We start from the raw sequence: 23974 nt of genomic DNA on the forward strand, positions 1-23974 counted from the left end.
CTCTAACCACTGAGCCAAACCGGCCAGGGCAGTGCCAGGTATCTTTGTTCTTGGTACATTTTTCTCAAAGGAACTTAATTTTCTTCCTAAGGGATAGGACACATTTTTCTGTTAAGGGCTTGATCTTACTTCTTTATATCAATAGAGGGCAGCAGAGAGCATCACCCAATAGAGTAACCTGTAGGTCTCCAACTGGGGCAGTCCCAATCCCCTAGTGCCTAAGAAGAAAAATTCCTGGGAGAATTTTTTTTTAAACCTAGAACAAAAACTGGGGCTATTACAGGTATGGGAAATGCTAAACATTTTGCATTACACAGAAAAGTCCCTTGAAGGGAAGAATATTCTCACTACTAGATGTCAGTTAACTTTCTAGTATTGCTCTCCCACCTCAAGTAGAACATTCCTGCCTACATTACTAATTTAGCACTTCCATCATTTTGTGCAATAATTCATCTCACCAAAGCTCCTTGATACCAAGAACTGGTTTTTTCATCTTTGCATTGTCACTTAAAAAATTTTTATTTCTTTATTGATTATAGAGAGAAAGGAAGGGAGAGGGAGAGAAAGATAGAAACATCAATGAGAGAGAACATTAATTGGCTGCCTCCTACATGCCCCCAACTGGGGATTTGGCCCATAGCCTGGGCGTGTGCCCTGACCGGGAATCAAACCAGCAAACTCTTGGTGACCAAGCCACACCAGCCAGGCTGCATTGTCATGTTTTAAATTCACCTTTTTTTTTTTTTAATCCTCACCCGAGGACATTTTTTTTTCCCAATATTTTGTTCAGATAGAGTGGGAGGGAGAGAGAGAGAGAAAGAAACATCGATGTGAAAGGGACACATCGAGTGGTTGCCACCCACACAACCCAACCAGGGCTGGGGACAAACTGCAACGGAGGTATGTGCCCTTAGTGGGAACCAAACCCGGGTCTCTCTGGACCACAGGCCGATGCTCTAACTGCTGAGCCAAACCAGCCAGGGCTAAATTCACTTTTAATTTATAGTCATTGGATGGTTTGTAGACATGTCTTTAGTTGGGGGAGGGTCATGGAGTAATGGATAGAATTTATAAGTACAGTAGTCCCCCTTTAGCCGTAATTTTACTTTCTGTGGTTTCAGTTACCTGCAGTTAACTGTGGTCTGAAAATATTAAATGGAAAATTTCAGAAATAAACAATTTATAAGTTTTAAATTGTGCACCATGCTGAGTAGTGTGATGAGATCTCCTGCTGTCCAGCTCTGTCCAGCCTTGGGCACGAATTATCCCTTTGTCTAGCATCTCCACCGTGCATATGCTACTTGCCCATTAGTCACTTAGTAGCCATCTGGGTTATCAGATTGGTTGCCACGGTATTGCAGTGCTTGTGGTCAAGTAACCATTATTTTACTTAATAATGGCACCAACATGCAAGAGTGTGGTGCTGGCAATTCGGATATGCTAAAGAAAAACCATAAAATACTTCCTTTAAGTGAAAAGGTCTGTTTATATAGGAAAAACTGGTAAATATGGGGTTCAGTACTATCTGTGATTTCAGGCATCCACTGGAGGGCTTGGAATTTATCTCCCCCAGATAAAGGGAGACTACTGTGTAATCAGTAGATTACAGAGTTTGCATAGAGGTGGATTAGATACACCAGTCTCCCTGAGCCTTCATTACTCATAAAATGGTGCTGACACCTACCCTACTTTAAACTACTTTGTAAATTGTAAAGTGAAGTACAAGATTGTTTACAAAGTGTCTCTAAGACCAGATTTGTTTCCAATTATTATTTCTGGAATTTAGATAATTGAAACTCCAAAAGAGCACAATTATATAAAGAAGATATTTGAGCACAAAAGGCATGGCATATAATATGGGGCATAAAACATAACAAGAAACAGATATGTATTAAATGTATAGAATTTTTAAACTTTTGTACCACAACCCACAGTACCACAACTTTTTTTTTGTACCACAACTTATATAGTGTCCCATTACATACACACATATAGCAAATTTCCTGAAACAATATACTAAACCTCACCACATGAGACATACTATTTTCTATTCTGTTCTATTTTATCTCACTTATTAAATCATGGTCATGACCCACTAAATCAATTTCACGGTCCATTAATGGGTAGCAACTGCAGTTTGAAAAATTCTTTCTTAAAAACCATTTTATATTACTACAGTCTATTAAAGACTGTATTTTCTATCAACCTTTTGAATCTATCAAATTTTTGTTTATCTTAAAATGGAAAAAGCATATTACATAAACTAGGGATGTGAACACATTTGTTTTACTTATTAGGTCTCACACTGAAAACCATTATCTGTAATGCTTATTCTTTATTTTAAAAATATCAAAAAGCATCATGAAATAATTTTAAAGTACATGAGAAAATTTTGGCTGTGTTTGTGTGGTCTTTAAACCATTTTCTTAGCAGCTTTATTGAGGTAAAATTGACATACAATGGGTTGCACATATTTAAAGTGTACAGTTTGATATGTTTTGACATAAGTATACAGCCATAAACTCATCATGAAGCTCAAGATAATGAACATCTACAGCACCCCAAAAGCTTCTTCAGGTCCCTTTGTTTTTCCTCTTTGCCACCATCCCCTTTACCTGGCAACCATTGTATGTTCTGACATAATGCACTAGTTTCTATTTCCTAGTATCTTATATGTATGGAATCACAGAGTATACACTCTTTTATCTGGCTTTTTCACTCTGCATAGTTACTTTGAGATTCATCTATGTGGCAGCATGTATCAACAGTACATTCTTTTTTATTGCAGAGGAGTATTTCCATTGTATGGATTTACCACTGTTTATTCATTCGCTTGTTGATAGACATGTGTGTGTTTTTCATTTTAGGGCTATTACAAATCAAGATGTTATAAACATGTGTGTACAGGTCTTTGTATGGGTGTATACTTTCATTCCCTTTGGGTAAATTACCTAGGAGTGAAATGACTATATCATATGGTACGTGTATGTTTAACATTTTAAGAAATGCTGGTTAGGTTTAACAGCTTCTGTTGAAGAAGAAGCTAGGACAACAGTTCTTTTGAAAAGACTCACCTAGGTAGTCATCTTCCTAGTGCCATACTTCTTGTTCAGCTTGCTCTTTCAGATGGTACATCTGGAGTACCCCATGCTTAGGAGACAATGACCTTTCTTCTGTAAATTTATGGGATTATTATGTATGAAAACCCAAGGCTGAATTAAGACCTTTATGGCTCCAAACACTGAAAAAAAGGTCTCTGGCCCAAATAGTAAGTCAAAATAATTAAAACAGAGCTGATTGTATAATATATATAATGAGATTTGTTAAATTGCTATTTTCCCCACAATGACAACTTTGATTCTTTAAAACAAAATTAAGTGAATCTCTGATTCCATCATACATATATATTCCAGGTGTCTCTTTTTTTTTCTGGAGCTCTAAGCACATGCATAGGGCAGAAGGGCATGGATCATACCCTTAAAATGGGCTTCTTTAAGACTTACGGCCCTGGCCGGTTTGGCTCAGCGGTTAGAGCGTCCACCTGCGGTTCAGAGAGACCTGGGTTCGGTTTCCGCTCTGGGCGTATACCTTGGTTGCAGTTTGTTCCTGGCCCTGGTTGATCATGTGGGTGGCAGCCACTCGATGTGTTCCTTTTACATCGATGTTTCTCTCTCTCTCTCTGTTTCTCTCTCTCCCTCCCACTCTATCTGAACAAAAAATGGAAGTGTCCTCGGGTGAAGGTAAAAAAAAAAAGTCACTGACTTTAAAATATCAAAGCTTAGAGCTTGCTTATTGAAAGACATTGGGTCTTAAAAATGTTGAATATTGAGGATGATAAAGACAATAATGAAGTACAAACACTATCTGAGGGTTAGACAACAGAATTTGAAAGTTAATCTACCAATGTATTGAAATTATTAGTGTCAGAAAAGGAACTCTCCTAGTATAAGCAATTTCATAGTAACTGGGTATCTTGAATATGACAAAGGGAATCAGTTAATGACATTGTGGTAATAGAACGCTTTTTGCTGAAAGTTAATATGACTCTGAATCACCCTGGTTTAAGATCCTCAAAAAGGAGAGTTGGAGGGGAGGGATTGGTTGGCTTATGTAGCTGGGGGCTCCAGCAGAGTAACTAGCCTCAGACATCACTGAAATTAGGTGCTCAGTTGCTGTTACCAAGAATCTGTCTTCCTTCCTTCATCTCTCAGGTCTGCTTTCCTTTGTCCTATGTGTGGACAAAGTTGACAGCTCTGTGCTTACATTATACCGAATAACCTGATTAAACAAATGTGCTCCCCCCACCTCCAATAGTTGTAGCAAACATCCTGGGGATGACTTGGATAATTCTCATTGGCTGGCTTGGGTCATGTGTCTATCATTTCAGTAAATCATATGACCAATCAGGTGAGTTGGCCAGCCTTGTGCCACATGGTCACTCTTGGAGACCTAGCTTCAAGTAGGCTTGGCATCATCTAAACCACTTGGACTGAAAGTTTGGGAGAGACAATTTCCCAAATGGAAAAGATACAGGGGCAGACTAAAAAAAAGGCAGATGTCCATTATTCCTGTGTTTTGATCTTCCGATCATGTTGTCTGTACTATGAGACTAAAGTGGAAATTCCAAGTTGTATCTAGCTAAAGAAGGGGGAATTTGAAATAGGATCAGAAGAATGGAAGTTAGATGGCTAACACCCAGCCAGTGTGGCTCAGTGGATTGAGCATCGTCCCATGGACTGAGAGGTCCTGGTTCGATTCCTGGTCAGGGCACATGCCAGGGTTGCGGGCTTGAACCCCAGTCCTGGGTGTGTAGGAGGTAGTTAGTCGATGTTTCTATCTCTTCCTTCCTCTCTCTCTCTAAAAAAAAAAAAATCAATAAAAAATTAAAACAAAATGAACAAAAAAAGAAGTTAAATGATTACGTTTTATTTTTTACACGACCTTTCAGAAAATAGGTCAAATTCTGTGTAAATGGGTAAAATAATGTATAAAGTTTCCTTTTATTTATTTATTTATATATTTTTTATCCTCACCTGAGGACATTTTTCCATTTTTTAATTTTTTGTTTTTATCCTCACCCGAGGACATTTTTGTTCAGATAGAATGGGAGAGAGAGGGAGAGAGAGAAACATCAACATGAAAGGGACACATCGAGTGGCTGCCACCCACACAACCCAACCAGGGCCAGGGACAAACTGCAACCGAGATACATGCCCTTAGCGGGAACCAAACCCAGGCTCTCTGGACCACAGGCCAATGCTCTAACTGCTGTGTCAGACTGGCCAGGGTTCCTTTTATTTATTTATTTATTTTTTTACTCTGTAAAGGGCCTTCACTAATTCAAGATATTCTTTTTAGTCTCCCAAAGGTTTGGTTTATGGTACCTTGCCAGAATTGGTATATTATGGAGTGGCATATGTCAGGGATGTTAATATTTTATTAATTGAGAAATCCATTTGCTTTTGATTTGTTTCAGTGCATTTTCATTATTGATCAGAGAAGAATTCTTATATCCCTCATTTTTAGTCATCCTTTTGACAGGGATAATACATTAAAACTTAATTAAGCTATTAAGATTTATTCTCAATAGCATATAAAATCTCTAAGCAATTGCTTTTCTCTAGCTAACTGTAAGTTTTATTGTCCTTTGATAAAAAATATTAAAGACTTCAAATCCACTTAACTCATGATTTTCTTCAAATTTTGCCATAACTGTGTGTACCTTTTAGGGTTTTATTTTATCATAAAGATGATTGTAGAATTTACCAACATGAGACTTGCATCTTTTAAAAAATTAATATTTAGTATCATTTATATTTTCAAAAAGGATTTAAAGTGCTTATAATGAAGTATATATACAATAAGTTTAACAAAAAGTAAATAAAACCCTAAAGGATAAAAAAGCAAATATACTAAATATACCACAAAAGCTAAAATAACATATATATAGATGTAAGTAGATAGATTGACTTGAGCATAAACTTAGCTCTGAGCTTCCCAGAAGAAGGGACAAAAAACAGTGGATTACACTGTTGTCATCTAAAAGGTGGGTACCAAATAATTCTTCAAGAACAAAAATCTTGTACCTGATAGTAAGTTCTAAAATGAATTCCTCCTGTGAATTCCTTACATGTGAGACATCATGCAGAATAATGGACAATATAGAAGCAACATGACTGTTCCTTATAATAATTCTTGATAAAAGCAAATCATAACATTAGAATGTAACTCAATGCTAGTGATTCTGCTAAAGAGCCCTAGGCTCATGATATTTAGGTAGCAGTAGCTTTCTGATCATCTTTCTTTCTTTTCTTAATTTTTATTGTTGAATGTATTACAGATGTTCCTCATTTTCCGCCATTGACCCCCTCCTCCCCTGTCCCGCCCCCCCCCCCCACACACACACACCTTTTCCCACACTATTGTCTGTGTCCATTGGTTATGCATATAAATTCTTTGGTTTATTTCTTCCCATCCCCCAACCCCCTTTCCCTTTGAGGTTTGTCATTCTAGCAATGAATTTGTACTTCTTAATCCTTTCACCTTTTTCACCCATTCCTCCAACCCCCCTCCCCTCTGGCAACCAACAAAATGTTCTCTATATCTATGAGAATGTTTCTGTTCTGCCTGTTCATTTTGTTTGTAGATTCCATTGTTGATAGATATATAGTCATTGCCATTTTGTTTGTTTATATATTTTATCTTTTTCTTCAAAAAGACCCTTCATCATTTCATATAATAACGGTTTGGTGGTGATGAACTCCTTTAACTTTTTCTTGTCTGGGAAACTCTTTATATGGCCATCGATTCTAAATTACAGCTTTGCAGGATAAGTAATCTTGGTTGTAGGTTCTTAGTTTTCACCACTCTGAATATTTTTTGCCACTCCCTTCTGGCCTGCGAAGTTTCTTTTGAGAAATCAGCTGACAGTCTTATGGGAACTCCCTTGTAGGTAACTAACTGCTTTTTTCTTGCTGCTTTTAAGATTCTCTCTTTGTCTTAAACTTTTTGCATTTTGATGATGATGTGTCTTGGTGTGGGCCTCTTGGGGTTCATCTTGTTTGGGACTCTCTGTGCTTCCTGGACTTGTATGTCTGTTTCCTTCACCAAGACAGGGAAATTTTCTGCCATTATTGTTTCAAACAGGTTTTCAATTTCTTGTTCTCTCTCTTCTCCTTCTGGCACCCCCAAGATGTGAATGTTGGCACGCTTGAAGTTGTCCCAGAGGCTCCTTACACTATCCTCATTGTTTTGGATTCTTTTTCCTTTTTGCTGTTCTGATTGGGCATTTTTTGCTTTCTTATATTCCAAATCGATGGTTTGCTTCTTGGATTTACGTACTCTACTATTGAATCTGTGTAAATTATTCTTTATTTCAGTTAGTGCTTCCTTCATTTCTGACTATGCATCCATCATTTCTGACTAGTTCTTTTTTATGCTCTTGAGGCCCTCACTAAGTTCACTGAGGTTCTCACTAAGCAGTATTTTGAACTCAGCATCTGTTAGGTTGCTTATCTCCATTTCGCTTAGTTCTTTTCTTGGGATTTTGTTCTGTTCTTTCATTTGGGACCTGTTTCTTTGTCTCCTCATTTGGGCTGCCTCCCTGTGTTTGTTTCTGTGTATTACTTAAGAAGAGTTATGGGGCTATCTGAGACCAGATGCTGCTTGTTTGAAAGAATTTAGAAAAACCTGAAGCAGGATCTAAGACAAGCCAATCCTATGGTTAAACAACTGGCAACAGCTTGGGTGGGCCTGAAAGTTGGGTGGGGCGGGGCCTCAGGGAATCAGCAGGGCGGGGCTACCAGTGTGAGCCAGGTTGCTGGAGTCCCAGATATGGCAGCTGTCTGCTGTCCCAGGGAAGGGCTCACCAAAGGAACAAAGGCCTCTGACAGCATGTTTGTCCCGGAGAAAGCCCCCTCTCCAGCTCTCGCTCCAATGCCAAATAGCTCAGTTCTTCCCTGTATGTCTCTGGTGCCCCTCAAGCTGCCTCCCCTCCAGGCTTAGGGGGAGTAAGTCTGATAAGTCTGTGCGCGGGCCCTTTAAGAGGAGCTGCCTGGGGCTCCAGCCGCCTCAGCCTCCCTGAGCCTCAGTTCCTGCTGGTTTTTCCAGCCAGAAGTTATGGGGACTTCTCTTCCTGGCACTGGAACCCTGAGCGGAGCATCTGGTGTGGGACAGGGACCCCTCAGTCCTCAGGGAGGACCATGGCAGCCGAGGTGTCCTCCTGATTTTTATTCGCCACACGTGGGTGTGGGACCAGCCCTTCCTCCCCCTCCTCCTCCCAGTCTTGATGTGGCTGCTTCTTTAATTCCATAGTTGTAGGACTTCCGTTCAGCTTGATTTCAGGTGGTTTTGAATGATAGTTGTACTGTAGTTTAGTTGTAACTTTGATGTGGTTGTGGGAGGACGCGATACCCCGTTTACCTACGCCGCCATCTTGACCAGAAGTCTGATCTATCTTTCTTGATACAAGGATAGATTTTAGTGATACTTATGAGAATGTTTTTTCTTAGATGTTTCTTGAAAATCACATTCTCACATAGGCATTTAATGGGAGCTGAACAGCATCAGCAGCATTTGAAAGTTGAAGTAATAGTCTGCTGTGGTCATGGAATATTGAAATTTGAATTTTGAATATAAAATCATTGACTAAGGATACAAATGTGTTGAAAACAGGGAAAGTTAGGGTTAATATTCTGATATGGAAGTAGAAAAATTTGACTAGTGTTCCCACCTTGTAGACAGATTATTTTCCATATTAGTTCATATCATTGTATACAAACTACACCTTTATATAGAAAAATTTAGCTTTCTATTTATTTTGTTAGTTTTTATAAAGTGAGTTTTTGGTCACATAATTTAACTTTCTGAGGATTTTAACCCTCCTCTGCTTCAGAACCCCATAGAGTATTCCCCAACCTCCCAAAGGAAAACGATTTGAATAAGCTTTTTGGGAAAAGATGTCACTAATACATATTTTAAAAGTTTTTCGCCCGGCCACTGTGGCTCAGTGGTTGAGCACTGACCCATGCACCAAGAGGTTGCTATTTCAATTCTGAGTCAGGGCACATGGCCAGGTTGTGGGCCAAAACCCCAGTGTGGGGCATGCAGAAGGTGACCAGTCGATGTTCTCTCTCATCGACATTTCTCTCTCTCTCCCTCTCCCTTCTTCTCTCTCTAAAATCAATAAAGAAAAAAAAAATTAAAAAGTAATTTCTGCAAAGATCTGTTAAGGCTTTATTATAAGCAAAATAAAGATATTATATTGCCCTGGCCAGTTTGGCTCAGCGGTAGAGCGTCAGCCTGCGGTCCAGAGAAAGATATTATATTATTTTCTATTGTTTTTATTTGTGTATCTGCACAGTTGAAATTTTTCTTGTTGAGTAGAAGGACCCATAGTATTTGAATAATAGCAATAAAACAAAAACTGCTACCAGTATCATTTACTGAGTATTTTATTCTTATCCTCACCTGAGGACATTTTTGCATTTATCTTCAGATAGAGCTGGAGGGAGGGAGAGTGAAGCATCTATGTGAGAGAGACACATCAACTGGTTGCCACCAGTCCAACTGGGGCTGGGGACAAACTGCAACTAAGGTACATGCCCCTCGCGGGAACTGAACCCTGGACTCTCTGGTCCGCAGGCTGTCACTCTAACTGCTGAGCCAAACCAGCCAGGGCCTGAGTATTTTCTATATGCAGGTATTGTGCTAGGCTCTTTACATGTGTTATTTAACTTTCACACAATAGGCAGAACTTACTATTATCCTCTTTTAAACAATGAGAAAATGAACCTCAGGTTTCTCTGAACTTACAAAACTAACTAATAAGTGGTAGCATCAGGATTTGAACCCAAATCTTTATTGGCTTTTAACTACACAGTGTTGCCTCTGAAGGAAATCTAAATCTTCGTGTATTGCATTTGAGGTCATTATATTATTTCTTTATCCTGGTATGTTTGACAAAATTTGCCACAGGGTCATAATACTTTGGACTTCTCTTAAGATTCTGGCTTAAGTAAGTTATTTTTCTTTAAAAAAAACATAATTTTTCTAAAAATAAAAACCCAACCTAGAATAGCTCATATTTTTATAGCAGAATAATTGTACCTTAACTTCTATTTTTAGGGTCTTTTTCTAATCATGGGTTTTGAATATCTTATTGGGAATGAGACCAGAGTAATCTTCCAGTCATTACTAAAAATTGAACAGGTTTATTTGGTTCTTAAAAGAGCTTACTTCCTTGATAGTGACTTTGTAGTCTTCCACACTTAGCCTGCCCAATGCTGAAATAAAAAATTACTTATGATGATGAGACTTGGCTTGATATCTCTCGAGTTGCTGTGTCCCATATGGGAGCCACTAGCCACCACATGGGACTATTTATTTTTAAATTGAAATTAATTAAAATAAAATTTAAAAATCAGTTACTAGACACATTTCAAATGCTACATAGCCACATGTGGCTACTGCATTAGACAGTGAAATTACAGAACTTTTCTGTCGTCTCAGGAAGTTTCCCAGCAGTGCTGCTCTAGAATGGTCATTTTCATGGCTGCTTCTTCCTGCCTTCCTTCTGTCCCTAGAACAATGGCTTCCTCCACAACTTCTGTAATTGGAGAGACAACTTATCTTCCCAGTGATTTCCCATGATATTTGACATGGAGAAAGTTTTCTAACCCAGTTAATATTTCTGCAGTACAGGGAAGCATGCTAACCCAGACTGAGCTCAGCTTACTAAAATGGCAAGTCCATAGAGCCAGCTAGTTTTTATTCGTCAGATTACATACTAAGCCAACATTTTAGGTGGAAGTTATTAGAAGCACTGATAGACTGTTTTGTTGAATTGCTTCAGAGACTACCCTGATCCCTGGTAGACTTATTATTCCTAATGAGGTTGCCATCAAACCTTACAGTAAACGTAAGCCTCTAGAACAGACTGGCCATCTTATTGGCATGTTCCACAAAGAGGTTGCTGCCTTCTATGAGTTAGTCTGTATTATTTAAAAAAAAAAATTTTTTTTTTGTAAATCTAATTATTTTTTGTATATCCTGGTTGGTTTTGATTGCTGTTAAAAGAAACAGAGATGTATTATCTTCATCTTCTTTTCATTTGTGGGTTCTAAAATAATCTGGGCACACAGATATATCGGGATAGGTCAATGTGGTGGACTCAGGCCTACAAAGAATATACCAGTACTGCGTTGGTCTTCAGCACTCCCATCGTACGTAGGTACATTTCTTTGGTCTATTTTTTCTATAGTGATATCCCACAATAAGCTCCTGTAGAAATTTGTTTAATATGTTGTTTACCAATGATATTATATTGCTTTAGTATATAAAATAGCACACTGACTGAACATCTTTGCTCTATGTACACTAATCCTGGAAAGTTTTCTTTTTCCAAATGAGCTAAGCAGTGTGCAATACTTACTAGTATTGGATTTGAACTCACTGTAAGAAAGAGGCAAATGCTTTCCTTCCCTCAGCTGTGCAAATAATCTGACTTGGAGAACAGATCTCTGTACAGAACATTCCTGGTCACTGGATACTTCAGAACATTCCTGGTCACTGAGGCCTTATATTAACCACTATTGTTCCAGTTTCAAGGACTTAAGGCCGTTTCCCAAGTTCAAAAAAGGTGTGAACAGTATTAGTAAAAGATTGGTAGTTGTGAAGCAAACTGATGGGATACAGGGGGAGTAAATTATATTGATCTCCACTTTTGTGTAACTTTGAACTTTTTTTAAATATTAAAGAAATGTCACATTATTTGTATTTGTGCTATTGAGTTGTATGAGTTCCTTTAATATTTAGAAAATTAACCCCTTATCAGATATATGGTTTTCAAATATTTTTTCCTGTTTTGTAGGGTTCTTTTCATTCTGTTGATTGTTTCCTTTGCTGTGCAGAAGCTCTTTACTTTTATGTAATCCCACTTGTATATTTTTGTTTTTGTTCACTGTACTTTTGGTGTTATAGCCAGGAAATCATTGCCAAGTCCAATGTGAAAGACAGGCAAAGAACTTGAGTTGATATTTCCCCAAAGAAGACACACAAATGGTCAACAGGTATATGAAAAGATGCCCAACATCATTAAATTTCAGAAAAATGCAAATCAAAACTACAATGAGCTATATTACCTCATACTTCTTAGGTTGGCTATTATTATTTTTTATATATAATTTTTTTTTCTTTATTGATTTTAGAGAGGAAGGGAGAGGGAGAAAGAGAAACAGTGCTGAGAGAGAACATTGATTGTCTGACTCCTGCATGACTCCCACTGGGGATTTGGCCCACAACCTGGGCATATGCTGTGACCAGGAATCGAACAGGCAACCTCTTGGTGCATGAGTCGAAGCTCAACTACTGAGCCACACCAGCTGGACTAGGTTGGCTATTATTAAAAAATAAAAGTTAAGTGTTGGCAAGTTTGTGGAGAAATTGGAACTCTTGTACACCCTTGCTGGCAAGGTTGAGGAGCATGCAAATGGTGCAGAGGCTATGAAAAACTGTATAGAGGTTCCTCATAAAATTAAGAATAGAACTGCCATATGAACCAGCTATCTCACTTCGGGGTATATAGTCAAAATAATTGGCACTGGTTGGTTTGGCTCAGCAGTTAGAGCATTAGCCCGTGGACCAGAGAGACCCGGGTTCAGTTCCCATTAAGGGCATGTACCTCAGTTGCGGTTTGTCCCCAGCCTTGGTTGGGGTCCTGTAGGTGGCAACTACTTGATGTGTCTCTCTCACATTGATGTTTCTCTCTCTATCTTCCTCCCACTCTATCTGAAGATAAATGCACACACACAAAAACGTCCTCGGGTGAGGATAAAAAGAAAATTAAAAAATAATTGAATTCATGATCATGAAGAGACATCTGTACTCCCATGTTCATTGCAACATTATTCACAATAACGAAGACATAGTATTAACCCAAATGTCAATGACAGGTGAATGGATAAAGACAATGTAGGATATGCACACAAAGAAATATTATTCAGCTTTAAAAAAGAGGGAGATCCCATCATTCATGACAACATGGATGAACCTGGAAGACACGTTAAGTGAAGTAAACCAGTCACAAAGAAGACAAGTACTGCATGATTCCACTTTTGTGAGAAATTGTATAGCCAAACTAATAGAAACAGAGAACACAATAGTGGTTGCCAGGGCCTGGGGGAAGAGGAAATGGGGAGTTGTTATTTAATGGGTATAAAGTTTTCAGTTATGTTGGATGAATAAGTTCTAAAGATATGCTGTAAACATAGTGCCTCTAGTTAACAATATTGTATTGTGTACTTCAGAATTTGCTAAGAGGGTAGAGCTCATGTTAAGTGTTCTTATCACCAAAACCAAAACCAAAACCAAACAAACAAAAAAAAACCCACAAAGGAGCACAAGAAAACTCGGGGAGATGTTGGACAGGTATACTACCTTGGCTGTGCTGATAGTATCACAGGTGTTTACATATCTCTAAACTCATTGAATTGTACACATTAAATATGTACAGGTTTTTGTATATCAATTATACTTTAATAAAGCTGTTAAAGTTTATCTTAATTTTTAAAAAATGTTATGAATTCTTTGGGTGAGTTTAATAGTTATTTTTGCTGTTAATAATAAGGCATCTTTCTAAAATAAAAATTTGCTCTGAGATTCATTAAGAGCTCTTTGGGAGCTGTGTCTTAGGTGAATGTCAGAAGTTTAATAAACCAATGAGGAAATGTTCTATGATATTTAAAGATAGTAATAAGTTACTCTTCCACACCCACTTTTAATGCATCACAGGTCAGCAAGATGATACTGTTCTAAAAAAACAATTACATTTATGTAATATTGTCTTACATATTTTTATTTCCTTAATCACTAGGTTATGTCCCTACTATTTTGTGTTGACAAGTCTTGGTGTGCAGGGCAAGCAGGTCCCTTAGTCATCAGTGTAGGAAACTATTTCCCTGACTTTTCTTTTAATCACATCAGATCATATACATTTGTGAACAGCAAGAAAAGAGTTAAAGAAAATAGCTGTAATGAATAAAGACTGTCATTTCTCTATATGCATTTTTGGTAGCATTGATTCCACTGAAATTCTATTTTGATATCTCCCCCTACCTCCCTACCCGCCCCTCCCCGCCCCCCCCTTCCAAGCTGCCAGTCTGGTTTGAGGCCGTGGCAGACACGTGATTGGCGGGCTCTGTTTATTCTGTGACCAGATTCCTTCTGAAAGGAGGCAGGCCATGCCTGCCTGAAGCCTATTGGTCGGATCTGCCCTGGACCCTCCCTTTCTTTTTCATGGCACACACCACAGCGAAGTCTGTGCGGAATCCTAAACCAGCCCAATTTACATCCATTCATGAATCTGTGACGTCAGCAAGCCTTCGGGCTCCTTTGCGGTGGGCTGCTGGATTGTGTGGGTGGAATCCCCCTCCCCCTTATTTTTCTAATTCTGCAAGGCTTTTTAAATTAATCTTTCATCTTTTTAAAGCAAGAAAATGGAACGGCATGTGTAGGAATTCTTCATTGTTGTGAGTATCGCACTCTATTTTTCTGTTTCCTCAGCATGTATTTCACAAGGACAGATGGAGAATGTATTTGTGATTGGAGGTGATTAGAAAGCTGATATTACTGAGGGAGACAAGGTGAGAGAGACAGACAGAGACGGAGAGAAACCTGAAACCCCGTTACAGCTAGGAGCGTCTGACACTGACAGCTGGTTTTCCTTTGCTTGTCTGCCTGCTTAGACGTGGACATTTTTCATTTACGGTTCTGCACGTTACCTCTGGATGCTGGCTTGGCTTTCCTTGAAGGGAGATTCATTTCTCTGAGAGATGATGTGGATTGTATTGGAGGAAAAGCCCGGGACTGATACCAGAAAGGTGGTGGGGAAAGCCCAGCCAGCCAAAAGGAGCAGGATCCATCCTGCTGAGTACTTGTCTTCCTTCCTGCTGTCCTTTCTGTCGGCTCTCACCCTTCACCTTGCCTTTGTTTCATAATTGTGTGACAGCCAATATCATGGGATTGCAGTTTGGGGAACACGAATGCCTGTCCAACCATTTGCCCCCAAAGCTTTTATTATGGGAGCTGTCGTGGTGTCTTTATACGCATTTGTAGCTCCTTCTGTCACTCTGTACATTTTATTTATATTTTCAAAAACCTAAAAGCCTGAACCAGAGGCAAAAGAGGAATTAGCCTTAAATTATGACTTTTTATATCTCCTAATGAAAACTAAGAAGTGGTTTCTTGATATATTCCATAAGTATATTGTGTAGACATGCACATGACTATTTTTCTAAGGTACTGAAAATAGTTTATTCCATGGTGTTTGGGAAACCTGGAAAAGTTCTGATATATTCAGTGTATTAGGTTGGCTTGATAGTTTGCTTGGAGTTTTAACAAAAAGTTTGTGTCTGGGATTGAATTTGTTTTTGAAGGCTCTGATTTATTCTGGTGAAAATTGTGATAGTAAAGAAGAGAGATGTGACATTTGACATGTTCTGCTTCTGGGCAGCTCCTCAGCTGGAATAATCTCAGCCTTTTCCAACTGCCTCACTTTGAGCAATTTATATGCTAGTCTGTAGCATGGACCTGGTTGTCCTTTCTAGTGAGAGAGGGAGCCAAATGTCTGTTATTTCTTATCATCTAGCTTGGTTATGTTTACTTTGTATAATCAATAGTTTTGAGAATTTCATATTCTAATTTTTTTCTCATGAAACAAGGCTTCTAAAGTATGGCTCTAATGATATCTTTTGAATGTTCTTATTAATGAGTCTTCTAACTGTAAACTCATTTCATTTCAAAATTACCTGAAGATTTAGAATTCTCCTTTGCTTCACATCTTGGCATTGCCCTTACTCATTTTGTTTTTCTGAGTGCAATTAAACTCACTAGCGTTATAGAAAGGAAAACTTCTACCTGATTCTGAACCAGATCTTTGTCCTATATTCAGACAACTATGGTTTCATACTTTGCTATTTTTAATGGGCTGGGTTAAACAAATGGCACAGTTCCCTATATTTGTAAACATCTAGATGTATTTCAAATTTTGTGTGTGTGTACCTTCAGAGATTTTGTTGAAAGTAGCAATGTCAGCTAATTTTAAATTATTGAAATCTACTTGATCACTGCCAGATCAAAAGACTGAATTCTTAGGAATTAAAAAAAAATGTGTTTAATAATCAAACTCATTTAAGAGATGTTGATCAGACTTTTTTATATATACATTTTACTGAGAGAGCTTTATTTCCATGCAAGATGTAGAGTCTGCACTATGGATTTAGTAAAGTAAAACTATCGCTTTAAGATTGAGAGTGGCTATAGAATCTCCCTCTCTTCCCCTCCCAGTGCCTGTATTCTAGATTATATTTATTTTCATGTATAGTGTACTTGTAGGGAAAAAAACAATAACTCTTAATTGTTTAATATCAAACAATAAAATCCTGTGTATTAGTGACTGTCAATAGATGGCTTTCTGTTTAAAAATTGAAGCTGCTCCAGAAGTAGGAATTAATTTATTTAGTAAACAAAGTCAGTCAAACTAGTGCCATGTCCTGGGGAACTGTCAAAAGAATGGTTCCTAAGGGCCGGAGGCCACATCCACTGTATATAATGAAACAGCCATACTTTGGATGGCAGAACCGGTCAGTTGAGTTTGCACTGTCTACCTTCTCTCTCTCTATGTGCTACAGCTGAAGTAATTACTTGGGGAGTTCAAATGACTCGAGATAGCCAAGATGACCAATTCTGCCAGGTGGCAGCCTGACTTGCAATTTTAATTAAAATAAACAAGTTACCCCAAGAGCACTCTTTTTCTTTAAAAAAATTTTAAAGATATCACATTTCTGCTCTGTGTTGGGTACTATTCCTTAAGGATATTGGGGAAAGATTTAGAAAATGCCATCTTTACCCCTAAGGACTTTAAAAGGTAAGTTACCACACAAGCTGCAGTGTTATAATGTTATGATTTAGAAACTGGTCTCCATAAATAGACTTTAAGATTAAAATGACCTGGAAGACAGATGCTCACTCATTTGCGTTCTCCACCCCCCTTCAGTGGTTTTTAGTATGTTCAAAGAGTTGTTCAACCCTCACCACAATCAATTTTAGAACATTTTCATCATTGCAGAAGGAAACCCCATACACATTAGCAATCACTCCTCATTTCCTTTCAGCATCCCCAACACTAGGCAACCACTAATCTGCTTTCTCTGTACATAGATTTGACTATTCTGATCATTTCATATAAATGAAACCATACAAGATACAGTGTTTTGTGACTCGCATCTTTCACTTAGTATGAGGTTTTGAAAATGCATCCATGTTGTAGAATATATCAAACTTCATTCCTTTCTATTACTGAATAATATTCATTGTACAAATATACCACATTTTAGTTATCCATTCAATTGATGAACATTTGACCTGTTTCTACTCTTTGCCTATTATGAATAAGGCTGCTATGTAAATTTGTGAACAAATTTTGTGTGAAGATATGTTTTTATTTCTCTAGGTTATATACCTAGAAGTGGAATTTCTGGGTCATATGATAACTATATGTTTAATATTTTCAGGAAATGCACACTATTTTCCAAAAGCAGCTGTACTATTTTACATTCCCACCAGCAATGTATGAGGGTTTCTATTTCTCCAGTCTCATCAATACATTATTTTTCTTTCTGATTAAAGCCATCTTAGTGAGTTTGAAGTGGTAACTCCTGTGGTTTTGGTTTACATTTCCCTGATGGCTAATGATATTGAGCATCTTTTCATGTGCTTATTGGCCATCTGTATTTCTTCTTTGGAGATATATCTATCCACATCTTTTGCCCATTTAAAAAATTAGATTATTTATCTTTTTATTATTGAGTTTAAGTGTCCTTTATGTATTCTAGATACAAGTTCTTTATCAAATATATGGCTTGCAAATATGTTATTTTATTTTGTGAGTTGTCTTTTCACTTTCTTGATATTGTTTGCAGCACAAAATTTTTAATTTTGATAAAGTTTAATTTATGTATTTTTTTTTTTTTTGCTTTGCCTAACCTCAAGGTTATGAATATGTACTCCTATGTTTTTCTAAGAGCTTTATAGTTTTAGCTTTTACATTTACGTTTATGATTCATTTTGAGTTCATTTTTGTGCGTGGATTCAATTTCATTCTTTTGAAGGAGAATATCCATCCATTTCTAGCAATATTTGTTTTAAAAAAGCTGTCTACCCCACCCCAATTAAATTGTCTTGTCATCCTACCAGGGAACTTAAAAGAATACTGGTGCTGTGCTCCCAGAGATTCATATTTAATTGGTCTGTGATGGGCCCAGACATCTGCATTTTTTAAAAGCTCCCCAGATGATTTTAATGTGCAGCCAAGGTTGAAAACTGTTAGCATGGACAAAGGGTTAGTCTTACAAAAGAAGAGGAGAAAGGATGAGTGAAGACACAGAACTCTGATATGGAAATGAAAGAAAATTAAGAAGATTCATACCAGAAAGCATGGACTTTCTTCCTATGCAGGAGTTAGTCATTTTCAAAGAGTGACTGCATCACTGGAAGTCAGTGAAATATGTTACATTAAAGGAAGAGAAGGAGTTAACATTTATTAAGCACCTTCTACATGCCTGTAAATCTGCTAAGAGCTTTCATATGCATTGTTTCATTTCAAATCTAACCCTCATGAATAGGAAGTACTATTATCCCAATTTTACAGATGAGAAAATAGGTGCAGAAAGTGTCTGACTCAGCTGAAGATACCAGATAGTGCACATCATGCCCAGTTTTCAAATTCAGCTCTAATTCTTAATCCCGTTCTTTTTCTTCTGTTTACCATGAATTTGGGGCATTGAATCTTACCAGGAATTTTATTGATCCAGTCTAACATGAATCTTAGATCTTCTCTTGAATGCCCTAGACTGGACAAAGCATAAGATAAGTTTGATGATGGGGTAATACAAGTGTCGGCACAGTAGGTATAGTGGAAGATAAGAAAGTAAGTAAAAGAAGATTATCATGTGATACCTAATCATGGATCCCAGGCTGGTTATACTCTGCCTAGATGCAGCTGGCAGGAAGAATTCTAAGAGGATGGAGAGCCAGTATACTAGGCATGCAAGAATGGTTGAAGGGAATGGTTTAGAGACCATGATGGAAAAGAGGATATATCAAAAGAGTTTGCAGATGTAGAAGTGTTGGTATTTATTTAATCAACAAATGTTTATTGAGAATTTACAATGTGTTCTAGGTACTGGGTATACAGCAAAGGGAAAAAAAAAGACAAAAATTCTTGCTTTCTTGGGCTTATTTTATTAGGGAAGACAATGAATAAGTAAATTATATGTAGACAGTGATAAATGTTAAGAAAAATAAAAGTGAGAGGGAAATAGAGAGTGCTAAGGATGGGGTAAAGCCCAAAAGGGGCTTTCTAATTGTATAGTCTTTGTGCAGATATAGATTCCTCAAAGAGATTAAGGAACCATCTAACCAAGGGGCCAGTGGTTGACCAAGTCAGGTGTTTTGGATATATAAAGAGTGTCTTCTAAGTAACTAAAACTCGAAGTTAATATTTAGTATTAACTTTTTGTTTACCACGTTATACCTTGCACCTGGCAGAGTAGACAGAAACGTTTGTTTATTGTGTGATGCTGTATTTTTGGGTTAGTGAGTTTTTCACTTGGTGGAGGCCAGGGCAGGGGTAGTGCTTGCTCTCTATTAGGACAGACTTCTAAATATGTGTATGGATGTGTTCGTGGGGGCGGGGGGGTGTCCTTCATAATGTCACCACTGAGAATCACTGCATAGTGAGTGATAGTGAATGAGGGGGCATGTATCTAGTTACCAGATGAATTGGGCAGAGAACCACCAGGGTAGGCAATATAGAAAACACTTAAATTTCTTTTGCTTCATACACTTTAGCAGGAGATTCACATGTAACACCTTTAACAAATGGTAAATTGTATAATAAAGTTTTTAATAATGAAGTTCCATTATGCAACTATTTACCTGACTTTTTTCTTAATCTAGAAGATTACTTATATTACTAATGGATAAAATCAACACGTCATCTGTTTACTTTCTATAAGGCACAATGATGCAGTGAGAAAAGAATTGGACTAAGACTCTAAGGTCCTATCTAGCAGTCTCAGGTCACCCTTGGCAAGACAATTCTCTCAACTTTTAAAAAATTTTCCTCAGCTTTGGTTTTATCATATGAGATGAAGAAGTTGTTTTTAGTGATCTCAAACGTCCTTTCTAACTCTAACATGATAGGATTCTTGGAATCTGATTACCACCAAGATCAATAGGCAAGTGACAATTTCTAAGATAATTTGGTTAAAATCTCTCTTTACTCCAATTCTTTCATAGTACCTTTATAGAAGTTTAACCCCCCTGGGATGCTGCTATGGTCAAAGAGGTGGAGACAGTGTCAGAAGTGTCAAGAGATTGGGTGAGACATAAAAAGGTTAACTCACTTTCAGATTTGCCCAGGGACTTCCTCATAAGCAGGAAATAGAGTCCTGATGAGGCCTGACCTTGCCGTCCTTAGGAATGCCCACTATAAATGTCATCTGTCTTGGCCATTGTTCTTTGTAGTCACGAGAGAGCTTTCATTAGAATGATGAGTGATTTGGGAGTCACGGCTAATATGGAACGTGGCAACAGATAATCTACCTAATAACCTGTTTGGTTGTGCATTGTAGCCTTTTCCTTGACCTGACTTTTATTAGTGCTATTAAGAAACAAAATTCATCATAGTGGCTCTTTCTGTCCATCTCTCACTACCTCTTGTCATTCTCTAATTCAGGCTGAAGCGTGATGAAGGATGAAAGACTGCAGTAAATAAGAAAATGAAGACCCATTTAATCCATAAATGTGTATAACCAGTCTTTGAAAAAATAAGATTTTGTTATTTTGCATGAGAGTTGCTAACTTTTGAAAATTATTATTTTCAGAATTCTCCAAATAACAAGTTGGTTGATGGATTGGTGTTTTGAGTTTCAGATTTTGTCAAAGAAAAAAGATAAATTAAAAATTACAAAACAGAAAACTTCATTTTCATTTTTGTGTTCATCAGTCTATGCTTTTAATTTGTATAAATGGTCAAGCAGAGAGGTCTAATGCTAGTCTTAACATCTATGATAATTTCATATAGTGGCTCCATTTAGTAATAATATGTATTACTAGCAGTGTTGTAAAACATCTTGCAAAAAGCAATCATATATTGCAGGGCAATCTTAAGAGAATGTGTAGTAACTGTGCAATTTTAATTGTTTAAAATTTTTAAGGAAAAACAATGTAGGACTTCCAATTGACAGATGGTCATTGTTTTCAATGTGCTGATTTGTACTATGAATTCCAGGGTTGGGGGTAATAGTAGAACTGAACACTACTAGGAGGATATGCTAGTGAAATTCTAGGTTCTGAGGGTGAAGGGCTTAAGAAATAGCCAAAGACAAAGCACTGGAGAAAGGTGATGGAAAAAAGGGAGGCGGAGCCCAGGGAGACTGGCTGAACTGATGGCTCATGGGTTCAGGCAGGTGGCAACCAGGGCAGCAGTTTCTACCTTCAACCAGAAAGTGGATCTGGGACCCAGGCTGAAAAAGACTCTTTTAGAGTCCTAACGAGAGCTGTCACAGTTGCTATTACAAAAGAGGGCTCAATTTGCAAAATAAGCCCACTGAGGCATCTTATTACCCCCGAGGCACTGTGCCCGGATTTCTAGTAGCGGACCCACCTGCCTTCAGTGGGACACATCAGGCTATCTACAGGCGTGGATAATTGAGACTCGTGAGATCAAGCACACCAAAATACAAAGCCATGATTGCTTTTTCCAGGGAAAATAATCTTTGGATGAAAGTAAGACTAAGCATTTTACTAATTACTCACCAACTATTTTCCCTCATATAATAAATTCAAATACACATGTACACGAGGAAGAAACAGATGCTACATACCTTTGTATATTTCTAGTCACTACTTCTAGATCTAAATTACAGACTCATTTAAAACCTTTGCTAAGCATAGAAACTCCTGGGAAATACCCTCCTGATATTGCAGCTGTTAGGGTCAAGAGGCAATTTGAAAAGAAATTGCACTGCTTTGCCTTGTTCTCCCTCCCCTCTCCTCAGCCTCCCACTCCTATTTCTGGCCATTTTGAACAGAATTCCTTCCATCTGTCTAATAAAAAATAACTGAACATTTGCTTTATCCTGCTTGTGTCAATTATCAAAGCTAGGTCCTAATCTCGTCCTTAAATATTCTCAGAGACCTGAAAACCAGTGTAGATTTTTTTGAGAAAGAGAAACAATCACATAATCCTTTATGTTTTGTGTAAGAATCTTTTCTCTAATCAGGGCTTCTGCCATAACACACACAGCACTCACTCCCCATCACCTGCTCTCCCTTGATCAAAGGTTATCTCCATTGATAAGGATTTCCTTTAACTGAACTTTATATCTTTGTAAGAGTCAAACTGCCTTTGCCATGAATTGTTTTATAAATAGCCTTTCTCTTTTTCCTGTTGACTATTTGAAAGGCTGTGGAATAGTTTTAAAAACAAAGAACAGCTAACCAACCAGATTCTAAAAGCTTTGGACCAAGAATGAAAAATAAAGGGAAATGACCAAGAGAACCTCATTATTAATGCACAGCAAAAGGGCCCCTAGGGTGAGGAAAGGGGGTCACCTCAAAGAAGAACCTATTCAGGTAAAAAAGAAAATAGTGTCATATTATTATGAAAATAGTTTGCCAAGCTTATGATCCACATGAACCATAAGTGTGCTTTACCTGAAATATATAGGACTTGTACTCAGAGGTGTCTTTACTCTGGAGAACAACTGTGCATTGAAATGGACTGTGTGCTGGACTTGAAGGTTCAGAGTAAGGAAACTTAGTCTCGAGGCCTCCATCTTCCGAGAGAAATCTCCTCTGGTTTGTTCCTGGGTGGTCGCAGCCAAGGATCTGCCAAAGACCAGGAAACTAAGCTTTGGGACCTTGTTTTGAGACCTAGTCTTTTATTGTTGCATATTATCACAGGAAACTGAAAAAGAAAAAATGTTTCTTTGACACTTTTTACCAAGGAGATTCTTGAGATTATCTTATTTTTGTATGTAATTCATAAAGTATAACATGTTTATGAAAAACTACTCAGTAAGAATTTTTTCAGATACTTTAATGATAAATTATTTTATAGAATGTTCCTTAATAATGAGAAAAAAACGATTTTTTTTTTTTTTACCGTATTTTTGTTTCTCAGTTGACTATCCATTTTGGCTTCTCTCCACCAGTCATGACTAGGTCTAATCATTCTGGCTAGCCAGTCCACCTCCACAAAACCTGGCCCTATTCAATAAGGATTTCTTTTGATGAGCTGTACATCTATTATTTTTTCTCTCCCTTCAACAACAACAACAACAACAACAAAAAAGATGCATTAGCAGTTTTAAAACATTAATTGTACAAGAGAATTACGCATGGACCAGTGTATGCAGTGGTTTTCAAAGTGTGGTCCCAGGCCTCACCAGGAGATTTGTTAGAAATGCAAATTGTCAGGCCACTCCAGAGAAATTCTAGGGGTGGGGCTCAGGCATCTGTCTTAACAAGCTGGCTAGGTGATGCTGATGGTACTAAAGTTTGAGAATGCTTGATTTATAGCAGAGCTTCTCAGAGTTTTAATGTGCATCAGAATCACTTGAGGATTTAGTTAAAACCCAGATTATAATTTACTTAGTCTGGGGTAATTTTGTCAGCATCTAATTCTCTCCCAGGTGATGCTGATACTACTGGTCCTTGGACCACACTTTGCAAGTAGCAAGAATCTGAAAGATTAGCGCAAGCCATTCCAAGAATACTGCAGTAAGTAGGCTCTATCAAAATTATAACTATGCCAATAGTTCGTAATAAAATACTCCTAAAGGAGGAAGAATTTTGTGCATAAATATATTAAGCACAGCATTATTTTAATAGAAAGAAAAAGAAACACCCT

The 23974-nt window shown here is 37.7% G+C and overlaps 1 protein-coding gene across 1 annotated transcript in view; it reads left to right on the forward strand.

Moving 5' to 3' along the window:
* Positions 1 to 14275: 14275 nt before the first annotated feature.
* Positions 14276 to 23974, forward strand: part of MAP3K13 (mitogen-activated protein kinase kinase kinase 13) — an 83335-nt gene continuing 73636 nt past the window's right edge. The window contains exon 1 of the mRNA XM_036243161.1: positions 14276 to 14525. The gene's annotated coding sequence lies outside the window, so the exon portion shown is untranslated. The remainder of the gene's footprint in view (positions 14526 to 23974) is intronic.

The sequence above is a fragment of the Molossus molossus genome, unplaced genomic scaffold (assembly GCF_014108415.1).
Source record: "Molossus molossus isolate mMolMol1 unplaced genomic scaffold, mMolMol1.p scaffold_m16_p_5, whole genome shotgun sequence".
Classification (NCBI taxonomy): domain Eukaryota; kingdom Metazoa; phylum Chordata; class Mammalia; order Chiroptera; family Molossidae; genus Molossus; species Molossus molossus.